Here is a 13,597-nt window from a genome sequence, read left to right on the forward strand (position 1 = left end):
GGACAGACAAGGGCACACTCCAACACTAAGACATAATTTACAAACTTATTATTTGTGTTTAGTGATCAGAGGCAGTAGGGATGACATGTTATATTGAGAGGTGTGTGATTTGGACCATAATTCTGTCCTGTCTGAGTGCCTTTTGGTATCAGGGAAAATGTATGGGAGTAAAAAGTACATATTCTTTAGGAATGTAGTGGAATTGTAGTGGTCTGGGTGTAGCTGGTGCAGAGGCGTCAGGCGCAGGACAGCAGAGATGAGTAACACAACTAACTTTACTCAAATATTCCAATAGCATGTCGTAATACCGAGCCCACAATAACGGACCGAACATACATAAAACAATCACGCACAAAAACCATGGGGAAAACAGAGGGTTAAATAATGAACATGTAATTGGGGAATTGAAACCAGGTGTGTAAAACAAAGACAAAACAAATGGAAAATGAAAAGTGGATCAGCAATGGCTAGAAGGCCAGTGACGTTGACCACCGAACGCCGCCCGAACTAGGAGAGGGACGACTTCGGCGGATGTCGTGACAGTACCCCCCCCCCTTGACTCACGGCTCCAGCAGCGCATCGACACCGACCTCGGGGACGACCCGGAGGACGAGGCGCAGGGCGATCCGGATGTAAACAGGGGAACTCCCGCAGCAACGAAGGGTCCAAAACGTTCTCCACCGGCACCCAGCATCTCTCCTCCGGACCGTACTGAAGGCTCCTCGCCCGACGCCTCGAGTCCTGTATGGCTCGAACAGCATACGCCAGGGCGGAGGAACCTCCCGCACCTCAGACTCCTGGAGTAGACCAGCCACCACCGGCCTGAGGAGAGACACATGGAATGAGGGGTTAATACAGTAATCTGGGGGAAGTTGTAACCTGTAATAGAATAGAAATATAATTTGTTTTCTGCAGGGCCACGGACATCTACTCTTATGAAACACTTGGGGGATTTTAAAGTCAATCCTATAGTTGACTAGTAGCCAGTGGAGTTCAGCAAGGATGTTAGGCGCCGTCACGCATGCGGCACTTTGGGGTGGACCCACCTGTCTCAATCAATGAGACATTTGAAATAGACAAGATTGCGGCATACACATTGTTGGATTACATCATGGATTTATTTATTTATTAATAACAGAGCTTTTTGTTAAATTCAGACTCACCACCTGCAACTGGACAATGACATTTTCGAGAACGAAGATAGTATCGGCAATACCAGGTCAATTGAAAAATCTATGCCGATATTTTGTATAGGCAAACCAGTAAAGATACCAAAAATCTAACTAAATCACATATTTTGTAACAATCTGTGGGTAGTAATAACTACCCTTGGGGTACGAATACCTTGAGAAGAAAAGGTATCCGTATAAATCCATTATATGTTGTAACCCTACACTCATTAAAAACCCACCACCCTATTACAATTTTGAAACCTATCTGGTCCTACACCAGGCCAACGGCCTGGGAGGATGGAACACCACCTCTCAACACTCCCTGTAACTCTTCTGCAGTAAAATCTCGTAAACCCAAGTACCATAACAGCTATTTTCTGTGACTTACATTCCATACCTTCAGTATGGTTGATAACCGTAGCAATGAACGCTAAGGTAATAACTAGGTACTGGCACAATTCTATTATTCACCAGGTGCCTCTTAGGATCCCTCCCCATTATCCCATCTTACTCTACTTTTTTCACTGCCTCAGCATATGACACCTTCTGTACAACTTTAACCCTGGAATCCTCAACGTGCCTCTCTTGTACCGGACATTTCTGATCCCCAGCAACATGGGCACCCCTACAATTAACACATACGGCTTCTTTCACCGATACTACACATTCCTTTGTCTCATGCACTTCTCACATCTAGGAACCTCTGACCTACAGAAGCTGCCTCATGCACATAAGCTTGGCACCTGAAACACCCCAATGGGTTCGGCACAAAAGCCTGTAAGTCATAACTGATATATCCCAACATTACCTTTTCGGGTAAAGACTCAACATCAAAACTCAATAGGATAGACAGTGACTCTTCAGTTTCACTACGCTCACCATCTTGTCTGCGTCACAATTGATCATAAATCCACTTTGGGTTACCTTCACCGATTCAACAGCTCTCAACAGCACCTGAAACGACATATGGATCAGCCAAAAGGAAGGGGTCCACCTTCTCCAAAAATGTCACTCCCACTGGACCAGAACCATCCGCCTCATGACTACCGTTATGAGGCTCGGGCTCAGTAGCCCGAGCCACACCTTCCTTCCCAAGTAATTAATCCTCACTATCATCCAATTCACCTTCAGAGCTACTAGAGTACTGCTCACCCCACTTGTACTTGACGCCCCTCACTCCCCCACCTCCCTCGGAACTCACCTCCTCTTTCTCATCCTCAATATCCATATTCACACTAAACACTTTTTAAAAAAGTACAAATATTTTTTTCTCAGCCATTGCAGCCAGCCGGCCTTTAACCTCGAGCATATCGTCTGAGCCTTCCAACTTATTTTTCTTCTTTCGCCCCATCTTTCAGATAGTATTTTCAAAGCTAACATATAATAGCAAACACTAAATGTTGTTCTTATTATCTGATAAACATTAGCAACCCTCCTTGAGCTGACTTGTTTCTCCTGCCTCCCCTTGGATTCCCAACCCCCTTGACCAATTTGCTCAGATGGGCAGGGGCTCATTTATAAACCATGTGCTCATGTACATAATATACTCCACAATATGTGAGCTCTAGTTTTGAACAAGAGCTGCTGCTCACCGATTTGATAGCGCAAACGTAGACACCCCCAAAACATCAGCTAGGCGGGTGTAGGCTATCGCCAGTTAACACTTGATGTGCTTGAATCTAGGCAATAATTAATGCAGGCAAATTACAAATGCAATTTTTCATAGATTTCTTTATCTCAATTTTTTATTTTATTCTTCACGATTGACTGGTCCCTCTTTTGACGACCCCGACATGACTCCAAGGGCCCTCAATTGCAATGCCCTTGTGAATATGGCCTTTTGGCCACTAGAGGCCTCTGGCGTTCACTTCCCCATATTGCAGGACGATGACGCAAAGTCACATGGAGCACAACAGTATGGAGCCTATGTACAGCAGCCTATAGACCAACAGCACTGGGAATTGGGTAGGCTCAGAGATCTGTATGTAATGATGAGATGCTTATGTCTCCACCCTAACAATGGGAGTCGTTGTCCCAAGAGCAGGTGACAAGCAGAGGTCCAAAATAAGCCCATAGAAACGCATTGGGCTTATTTTGGAACGATTTTGGCAAGAGTGAAACCTCTCTCTTCCTCTCTTGAAGGCTATAGCACAGATAACAGGCCTACAGTAGGCGACTCTAGGCAATGCATGCCAACGTTTTGTTTTGTATGATTATTGCAATTATGCCAAAGCCTATGCATTATAATGTACAGAGAAACTATAGGGCACAAAACATGAACAAAGCCACGGTGATGTAGTCTTCTGTGTGCAATTAATTGATTATTCAGTTGACAACCAACAGGGGGTGCTATAGGCCTGTGTAATTTCAATAATTTATGCCAGGTCATCAAAGTGATACAATTGGGGATGTTTTCTAGTCAGTTTTTCTGAATATAACTTGCTTGCCTATAATTAAACTGGATACAGATTATTTATTTATCATAATGTTACTATAATAGGGTTTCCTATGCCTAATTCAGAGGCAAACATTACTTCTTCAATATACAGGTAACTGCCAAAATAAAGAAAATGAGTAAACGAGGGATACGAAGTATATTGAAAGCTGGTGCTTCCACACAGGTGTGGTTCCTGAGTTAATTAAGTAATTAACATTCCATCATGCTTGGTAGCTGCTTTATTTTTTATAATCAATCTCTGTAGCGGGAGCAGCTGGTTTTTACATCTTGTGTATATTTATTCTGAACACATTTCAGTTTGTTGGCAATGTCAATAGCAAGGCTTTCCTTGGCATGACGTTTTGATAACCATGTTATTCTCTCTCGGACAAGGTGAGTTTTATCAATATATCTGCCTTGATAACATAACACATACAACCTCTCCCTCAATGGGATCAAGACAAAGGAGATGATTGTGGACTACAGGAAAAGGAAGACCGAGCACGCCCCCATTCCCATCAACGGGGCTGTAGTGGAGGAGGTTGAGAGCTTCAAGTTCCTTGGTGTCCACATCACCAACAAACTATCATGGTCCAAACACACCATCACAGTTGTGAAGAGCGCGCGACAAAGCCTATTTTTCAAGGATGAGCATTGAGCATTGAAAGGGGAGAAGACCACTATAAGTCTGTTCATGCAGCTATAGTGAGGGGCAATTTACTGGGTTGGTCAAGGCCAGCATGAGGGATAGTTTATCCCGTGTCGGTAATTGTAGCTACTAAGATAAGTTTGAGCATCTCAGCAATAAAATGTGTTCTACACCGCTGTCAACATTCTACAAGGAAAGAGACACTGAATTAATTATATAATCATTAAGCAGATTACCCCAGATATCGGAGTTAGATGAGCAGTGGCGGCTCGTCATTCAGGGATAGGCCCTTTTTCGCATATTATTTTTTACATTAATACGTGTCACATATCAGTTTGTAAACTGTGTAAAAAATAAATAATCATTGAGTTAATAAAGCCGCATACAAACTTGGTCTCTTATTTGCTTTCTTAAGGCAGCTCCAAAATGCAGGTGTTTCAGCCTAGCTTAGTGCTTTCTATGGTGGTGGGGCAGCCAGCGGAAAATAAGGAGAGTAGAGTTTGGTAAAGTTCTCTAGTTGCGCCCTGATTGGGTAATGTTTTCCAGTTGCGCCCTGATTGGTTCAGTGTTCTATTACTCATGGGGTCACTACGCCACCGCCAAATCTAAGGATAGAGCTCGAAAATTCAAGGTTCTTGGGTGCTGACATAGAGTTACATCAGAAGAGCCCATCCAAGAAGGCTCAAGGTCATTGGCCACAGATAAAATGAGGTCAAATCACATTATATCTACAGTAGCTTTGATTGGACTGATCTTATCCAGCAAGCTAGTAGTCATCCTCATGAATCAAGTCGACAATCTATTGGCAAATGCTTTTTGATCCTTGTCATATAATGAGAAATAATGAAGATAAAACTTATCGGTGCTCATTGGATATAGACATTACACAAGTTGGAAATCTCAAATTCAACAATGAGTGGTTTGGAAGGAATTGTTTGCCGAACCAAGATTTACATCCTAAATTGCCACTGGATGAGCAATAACTCAGTTCTAGAATGTTGTCAATGATGGCAATGAATCTAAAAATCAATTGACTTTTTTAAGACATCCTGTATTGTAGTTGCATGACCAGAAACACATCATCAAAGGAAAAGTATTTATTTATTCAGTGGTACATGCATTCACACAGTCTTCATTTATAGGATCCTTCACACTCTATGATTAATATGTCAGTTTATTAAATATCATACAGCTGAAATTTCATCAATCAAATCAAACATTATTTCTAAAGCACATTTCTCACAACAAATACATTTCAAGGTGTTTAAAGTTTCATGCATTGAAAGGCATGTGTCACTTAACATCCTTCCTCTTGGCAGGTCTCTATAGGTGACCAGGGGATTCTCTCCCCCACATGCAAATGACTCCGTGGAGCTCATAAGTGTACCCATACAGCCATACGGATATGGAATGCGAGTAGAGGAAGCCAACTACAACCCTCTGTCCCGAGAGCCCACAGAGAAGGATTTTCAGTGGCTAAGGAACCATCTCCGGAGCAGGTTCAGTGGAATGGCATGTCTCCTTGAACCTGAGCCAGAACAACTGCTACCATCCCTGTATGTACCGGACATTGTTAAAAAAAAACAAGGGCACCTGGGGCCTACAGGCATCCTGGCGAAGCAGGAGGCTATATGGCAGGCAACAGTTGGACAGAGCACAGAGGGAGGTTGACGGCCAGCAATTTTGGAGCAGTGACTAGGGCCAAGTGCATTACTCCATCTCGTGGGGCATATATAATGAAGAGGAGGGCCTCAAAGAATTCAAAATGGCTACAGGGATGGATGTGCTATCAGACCTCAGGATAAGACCCAGATGCAGACCGTTCAAAATAACAGGGGACAGGCAAACAACAGGTCAAAGGCTGGCAGAGGTCAGTAATCCGGGGCAGAGTCCGAAAGGTACAGAACGGCAGGCAGTGCTTTAGAGATAATGTTTGATTTGATTGATGAAATTTCAGCTGTATGATATTTAATAAACTGACATATTAATCATAGAGTGTGAAGGATCCTATAAATGAAGACTGTGTGAATCGGGGTCAGGGCAGGCAGGATGGTCAAAAACCGGGAGAACTAGAAAACAGGAACTAACGAGAAACAGGAGCACGGAAAAAATGCTGGTAGGCTTGAACGAGTCAAGACAAACTAGCAACAGGGGCTAAAGGGGAAAATGGGTGACACCTGGAGGGGGGGTAGAGACAAGCAGGTGAGACATGCACAGGGTGATGGTGAAACAGATCAGGCTGTGACATGTGCAGGAGTCAGAGCTTTGAGTCATGGAGTCTGTGTTCCTGGGTGGTCTGGTGGCACCAAAGCAGCAGTGGAGGTCAAGTGTCCCTATGGTGCAAGGGACCTTACCACTGAAGAGGCAGTGAAATTAAAGGATTTCTATATCCATGAAGACCATCCTTACTGGCATCAGGTCCAAGATCAGCTCCACATCACAGGGAGGGACACCTGCTTCTTCATTGTGTGGACCACCAAAGCTTCCATCACCATCCCAATCCAGTGTGATGACCTCCGACAGACTCCTATTGCTCCTCCTGTTTTCAGTGAAGCCAATGGTCCAAAAATATTCCGCATAGTTCATACACACACACTAGGCTCCCCGAATAGGTTATATTACATACAGGTTTTATTCAAAGCAGCCAACTAAGTAATGTAGTTAACTTTATCATGTGCCCAGTGGGAACATATATCTGTAATGATCAAATTATTTATTACATCCTTTGTCTTACTTGCTGAAGGCCCCAGTCATCCCTTCCCGTACCTGACAATGTTGAAAAACAAGTGAACAATGAATAACTATCATAGACCCCAACCCCAGCCAACCCCCCGCAGCTACTTGTCAAAGCCTCCCCAGCTCTTCCTTCACCCAAATCCAGATAGCTGATGTTCTGAAAGAGCTGCAAAACCTGGACCCGTACAAATCAGCTGGACTAGACAATCTGGACCCTCTCTTTCTAAATTTATCCGCGACCATTGTTGCAACCCCTATTACCAGTCTGTTCAACCTCTCTTTCGTATCGTCCAAGATCCCTAAAGATTGGAAAGCTTCCGCGGTCATCCCCCTCTTCAAAGGGGGTGACACTCTTGACCCAAACTGTTATAGACCTATATCCATCCTGCCATGCCTTTCTAAAGTCTTTAAAAGCCAAGTTAATAAACAGATCACTTACCATTTCGAATCCCACCGTACCTTCTCCGCTGTGCAATCCGGTTTCCGAGCTGGTCACCGTTGCACCTGAGCAACGCTCAAGGTACTAAACGATATCATAACTGCAATCAGGGTAGCCGAGTGGTTAGAGCGTTGGACTAGTAACCGGAAGGTTGCAAGTTCAAATCCCCGAGCTGACAAGGTACAAATCTGTCGTTCTGCCCCTGAACAGGCAGTTAACCCACTGTTCCTAGGCTGTCATTGAAAATAAGAATTTGTTCTTAACTGACTTGCCTAGTAAAATAAAAATAAAACAGTACTGTGCAGCCGTCTTCATCAACCTGGCCAAGGATTTCGACTCTGTCAATCACCTTATTCTTATTGGCAGACTCAATAGCCTTGGATTCTCAAATGACTGCCTCGCCTAGTTCACCAACTACTTATCAGACAGAGTTCAGTGTGTCAAATCGGAGGGCCTGTTGTCGGGACCTCTGGCAGTCTCTATGGGGGTGCCACAGGGTTCAATTCTTGGGCCGACTCTTCTCTGTATACATGAAGTGAAGGAAAAGCTGCCAACAAGTGCTCAGCATATGTGGGAAGTTCTTCAAGACTGTTGGAAAAGCATTCCAGGTGAAGCTGGTTGAGAGAATGCCAAGAGTGTGCAGAGCTGTCATCAAGGCAAAGGGTGGCAACTTTGAATAATCTAAAATATAACATGTATTTTGATTTGTTTAACACTTTGTTTACTAAAATGATTCCATATGTGTTATTTCATAGTTTTGATGTCCCACTATTATTCTACAATGTAGAAAATAGTAAAAATAAAGAAAAACCCTTGAATGAGTAGGTGTGTCCAAACTTTGAATTGGTACTCATATATATATATATATATATATATATATATATATATATATATATATATATACAGTATATATTGTTTTTCTTTATTTTACCTTAACCCTGACATCCCTCCCATGATTGGAGTAAACTAATGGACTCTTAGGCTTCTACTTCCAGCTTAAACATACCATATAGATTTTATGGACACAGTATATTTTACAATGTTATCTTTTGTTTGTTTTTAGTCCCATCATTCAGCTCCCTTCAACCCCTCCCATCTATCTCTGAACACCATCCAGTTTAGATTTATTTTTGACATACTGTATATATTTTCAACTGTGCTGTGATGTTTCACAAAAGTTCTGAACCTTCTCATAGATTCTACATATTGTAAATTAAAAATAGGAGTATTATTAAGTCACCCAGCAGTGCTATTTGCAGAGTTAGCTCCAGGTAGATGTTGCAATTCTTCAGCCATTCCTGAACCTGCGATCAGTTACATATATAGATTGTACCAAAACAAATTATCTAATGATTATGTCTCTTTGCAGCAAAATCTGTAGCGCTGGGATGGTTGTATTCCACATATATATATAGCGTTCTATTGGTTGCAAGAATTTTGTATAATTATTTAATTTGAAAAATTCTGTTTTGAATCCATGTGCCATGGAATCGGTACATTGAAAATCTCTTCACTCTCAACTATTTTGCATCTATATGACACAAGTGTCCATTTTTCGTCCTTAAATGAAACTGGTATACGTTTTTATCATAATTTTCTTTAGCCAATGTTGGTCTTTCTCCCCCTTTCACGTTCCTTTTCCATTTTTGCGGTAATGCTGCAATTAGTTGGTTGTAATTTTGAGTAGAGCAGACATTTCCATATATTTTTGTTAGTTACATGTGTGACACCTCCACCAGTCCTATTTATGATATTATGACCACCTCAAGCTCTAAAACCTCAGCGGTAGTAATCACACCAGTGGGGAGAGGGGCATTCTTCTTAACAAACTACATGACCTTTTCTTTGTTGTAGAGCATTTCACACAAGATCCGGGAGGGGCCAGCTGAGTATTACTTTATCATCTGCATATAAATGGATGAGAGAGCTTCCTACTGCCTGAGCTATGTTGTTGATGTAAAATGAGAAGCGCGTGGGGCCTAGGATCGAGCCTTGGGGTACTCCCTTGGTGACAGGCAGCGGCTGAGACAGCAGATGTTCTCACTTTATACACTGCAGTCTTTGAGAGAGGTAGTTAGCAAACCAGGCCAAAGTCCCCTCAGAGACACCAATACTACTTAGCAGGGCCACAAGAATGAAATGGTCTAACGTAACAAAAGCTTTAGCCAAGTCAATAAAAAGAGCAGCACAACATTGCTTAGAATCAAGGGCAATGGTGGCAATATTTAGGACCTTTAAGGTTGCAGTGACACATCCATTACCTGAGGGTAAACCAGATTGCATACCATAGAATACTATAGACACCAAGAAAGCCAGTCAGTTGATTATTGCCAAGTTTTTCCAACACTTTTGATAAACAGGGCAAAATAGAAATTAGCCTATAACAGTTAGGATCAGCTTGATGCCACCCTTTAAATAAAGGACGCACCTTGTCTGCCTTCCAAGCACTGGGAACCTCCCCAGGGGGAGATACAGGTTAAAAAATGTCAGAGATAGGCTTGGCAATAATAGGGGCAGCAACCTCAAGAAGAAAGGGTCTAAACCATCTGAACCAGATGTTTTTTTGGGGGGTAAAGTTTAAGGAGCTCCTTTAGCACCTCGGACTCAGTGACCGCCTGCAGGTAGAAACTTTGTAGCAGAGCAGGGGAAAAAGAGGGAGGTGCATCAACATTAAGGGACATGGGCAGCTGTGAGGAGGAGGGTTAATTCTCCAGGTCTTTAACTGTTTTCCAGAATTTCTGAAGCAGTGCTTAAAGCATCAGACATGTTCAGTACATACAGTTGATTTAATTAAAACACATAGGGTGTCTATATGGAAAAAATACACAAAAAAAAGACTACTATTGTTAGACCAATATTTTTTTCTTGTCAGGGACAGCCGTAGTAGAAATGCAGGAAATTAGCTTTAGATGCCCCCAAAAAATTGTGAGGGAGGACCCCCTGCCAGGTTATGTCCCCCCACTTCTAAAACCAAAGTTGCGCCACTGGATTTATCACAAAACCGGACAGCAATCTCTATCCAGTGAAGTCCACAAAGCATATTGCATATACAGTAACATAGTTACATGACCATTAAACAACTATTGATTTAAAACCACAGAGAGAGTTACCACAAGTCGCAAAGAAAACAGGAGCTGCCTCCACTATTACAGCACCACTTGAACTTCAACATTTGAACATCATCAAATCACCTCTGCTTAGTCTAATAGTGACAACCAAAACAATTTAGTCCAAATATGATGTGGCTGTCCATGATTCTGATTTCTGTGTGTACGTGTGTGTGTGCATTCGTGCAAGTAGAAAAACATGTTGACTCACCCTACTTGTAGAGAAACGTCAATGTCATCCTCCTCTCTTTCATGTTGACGAAATGGCCTATCACTCTGTCATACAGTACACGCTTTTTTTTAGTTGCCCTAGGCTACCTGGCTAAAATGCTTGCTTGCCTAACTTCCATTCATGGGCAACATTAGCTAGTTAACATTAGCCTTCTACATCTAGCTACATATTGAACTTCCATCCTCTCAGGCCAGGGGCACAACACTGTATGAATTAATGGTTGGATCAGAATTGTCGTTGCTTCCCTTGACAATTTTTTTTGGTGCGCCAGGACCATTCACAGTTGAGCTCACTTAGTTTAGCTCAACGCTGATTGGCAAATTTGGTATACTTTTCTTGTCAAGGGAGGCCAGATGTTCATTGGCTTCCCTTGCCTTCAATGCTACGGGCAGCAACAATGTCTTACTTGTTTGGACCAGACATCATCAGATAGATGGCCTACACACAGTGTAAAGGTTCTGTAACAACAGATGCTGGGAGACGAGAAGCAAGTACAGGGTGTGGATTTAACAATAACTAGACATGAAACAAAACAAGAACAGTGTCTAGACAGGAGAAACATAACATCAATGCTGACTCGGAAATTAAGCTGAGGAAGTGATAGATATAGGGGAGGTAAATGACATGATGGAGTCCAGGTAAGTCCCATAATTAAGTGCAGGTGCGTGTAACGATGGTGGCAGGTGTGCGTAATGATGGGTGAACTGGTAAACAGGCTCTTGCTAATTGAAGGAACATTTTGAAACACTTAGAGATTAAATGATTGGTAAACATTTTTGGGAAGCCTGGCTTAAAATAAAATGCTATGTTAGTGCTAAACAAGAATACAGACGAGAAATACACAATCTGTTATTTACACGAGAAACTCAAAAGGCTATAATATCTACAGTCGTGGCCAAAAGGTTTGAGAATGACACAAATATTAATTTCCACAAAGTTTGCTGCTTCAGTGTCTTTAGATATTTTTGTCAGATGTTACTATGGAATACTGAAGTATAATTACAAGCATTTCATAAGTGTCAAAGGCTTTCATTGACAAATACATGAATTTGATGCAAAGTGTTATTGATTGCAGTGTTGACCCCTCTTATTCAAGACCTCTGCAATCCGCCCTGGCATGCTGTCAATTAACTTCTGGGCCACATCCTGACTGATGGCAGCCCATTCTTGCAAGGTGAATGCTTGGAGTGTGACAGAATTTGTGTTTTTTTGTTTGTCCACCCGCCTCTTGAGGCGAGTTCTCAATGGGATTAAGGTCTAGGAAGTTTCCTGGCCATGGACCCAAAATATCGATGTTTTGTCCCCGAGCCACTTAGTTATCACTTTTGCCTCATGGCAAGGTGCTCCATCATGCTGGAAAAGGCATTGTTCGTCACCAAACTGTTCCTGGATGGTTGGGAGAAGTTGCTCTCGGAGGATGTGTTGGTTACATTATTTATTCATGGCTGTGTTCTAGGCAAAATTGAGTGAGCCCACTCCCTTCGCTGAGAAGCAACCACACACATGAATGCTCTCAAGGTGCTTTACTGTTGGCATGACACAGGACTGATGGTAGCGCTCACCTTGTCTTCTCCAGACAAGGTTTTTCCAGAAGCCACAAACAATCGGAAAGGGGATTCATCAGAGAAAATGACTTTACCCCAGTCCTCAGGAGTCCAATCCCTGTACCCTTTGCAGAATATAAGCCTGTCCCTGATGTTTTTCCTGGAAAGAAGTGGCTTCTTTGATGCCCTTCTTGACACCAGGCCATCCTCCAAAAGTCTTCGCCTCACTGTGTGTGCAGATGCACTTACCTGCCTGCTGCCATTCCTGAGCAAGCACTGTACTGGTGGTGCCCGAATCCCGCAGCTGAATCAACTTTAGGAGACGGTCCTGGCGCTTGCTGGACTTTCTTGGGCGCCCTGAAGCCTTCTTCACAACAATTGAACCGCTCTCCTTGAAGTTCTTGATGATCCGATAAATGGTTGATTTAGGTGCAATCTTACTGGCAGCAATATCCTTGCCTGTGAAGCCCTTTTTGTGTAAAGCAATGATGACGGCACGTTTTTCCTTGCAGGTTACCATGATTGACAGAGGAAGAACAATGATTCCAAGCATCACCCTCCTTTTGAAGTTTCCAGTCTGTTATTCAAACTCCATCAGCATGACAGAGTGATCCCCAGCCTTGTCCTCGTCAACACTCACATCTGTGTTAACGAGAGAATCACTGACATGATGTCAGCTGGTCCTTTTGTGGCAGGGATGAAATGCAATGGAAATTTTGGGGGGGGATTCAGTTCATTTGCATGACAAAGAGGGACTTTGAAATTAATTGCTGTTCATCTGACCACTCTTCATAACATTCTGGAGAATATGCAAATTGCAATCATACAAGCTGAGGCAGCAAACTGTGAAAATAAATGTGTCGTTCTCAAAACTTTTGGCCATGACTGTACTTGCTAATGTCACACCAGCCTTCACTTTGGCTCCCCCTCCTGTCCAGCCAGGCGTTCGGCGTCGTTGGCCTTCTATGTAGCTGCTGCTGAACCTGATACTGGCAAACACCCTTCCCTCATCAACTCCGGATTTATCTCGTCATCATTACACACACCTGGTTCCCAATCCCACTCTATCACTGTATATATACTCCCTCTGTCATTTGTCTTTGTCGGCCATTGTAAATGTTGCTTGAGAGGAATCTCCTAGTTCTTTATTATTTTGCGCTTTGGGCTTCGTCCCGCCTTTATATATACATATATATATATACTGCTTTAATAAACTCAGTAGTTCTAAACCTGCGACTGCCTACTCCTCTCTACACATGTGCCAGCTAGGTTACTTGCTAC

Source organism: Oncorhynchus mykiss, chromosome 3 (assembly GCF_057628025.1).
Source record: "Oncorhynchus mykiss isolate SJ-2025 chromosome 3, ASM5762802v1, whole genome shotgun sequence".
Taxonomy (NCBI): domain Eukaryota; kingdom Metazoa; phylum Chordata; class Actinopteri; order Salmoniformes; family Salmonidae; genus Oncorhynchus; species Oncorhynchus mykiss.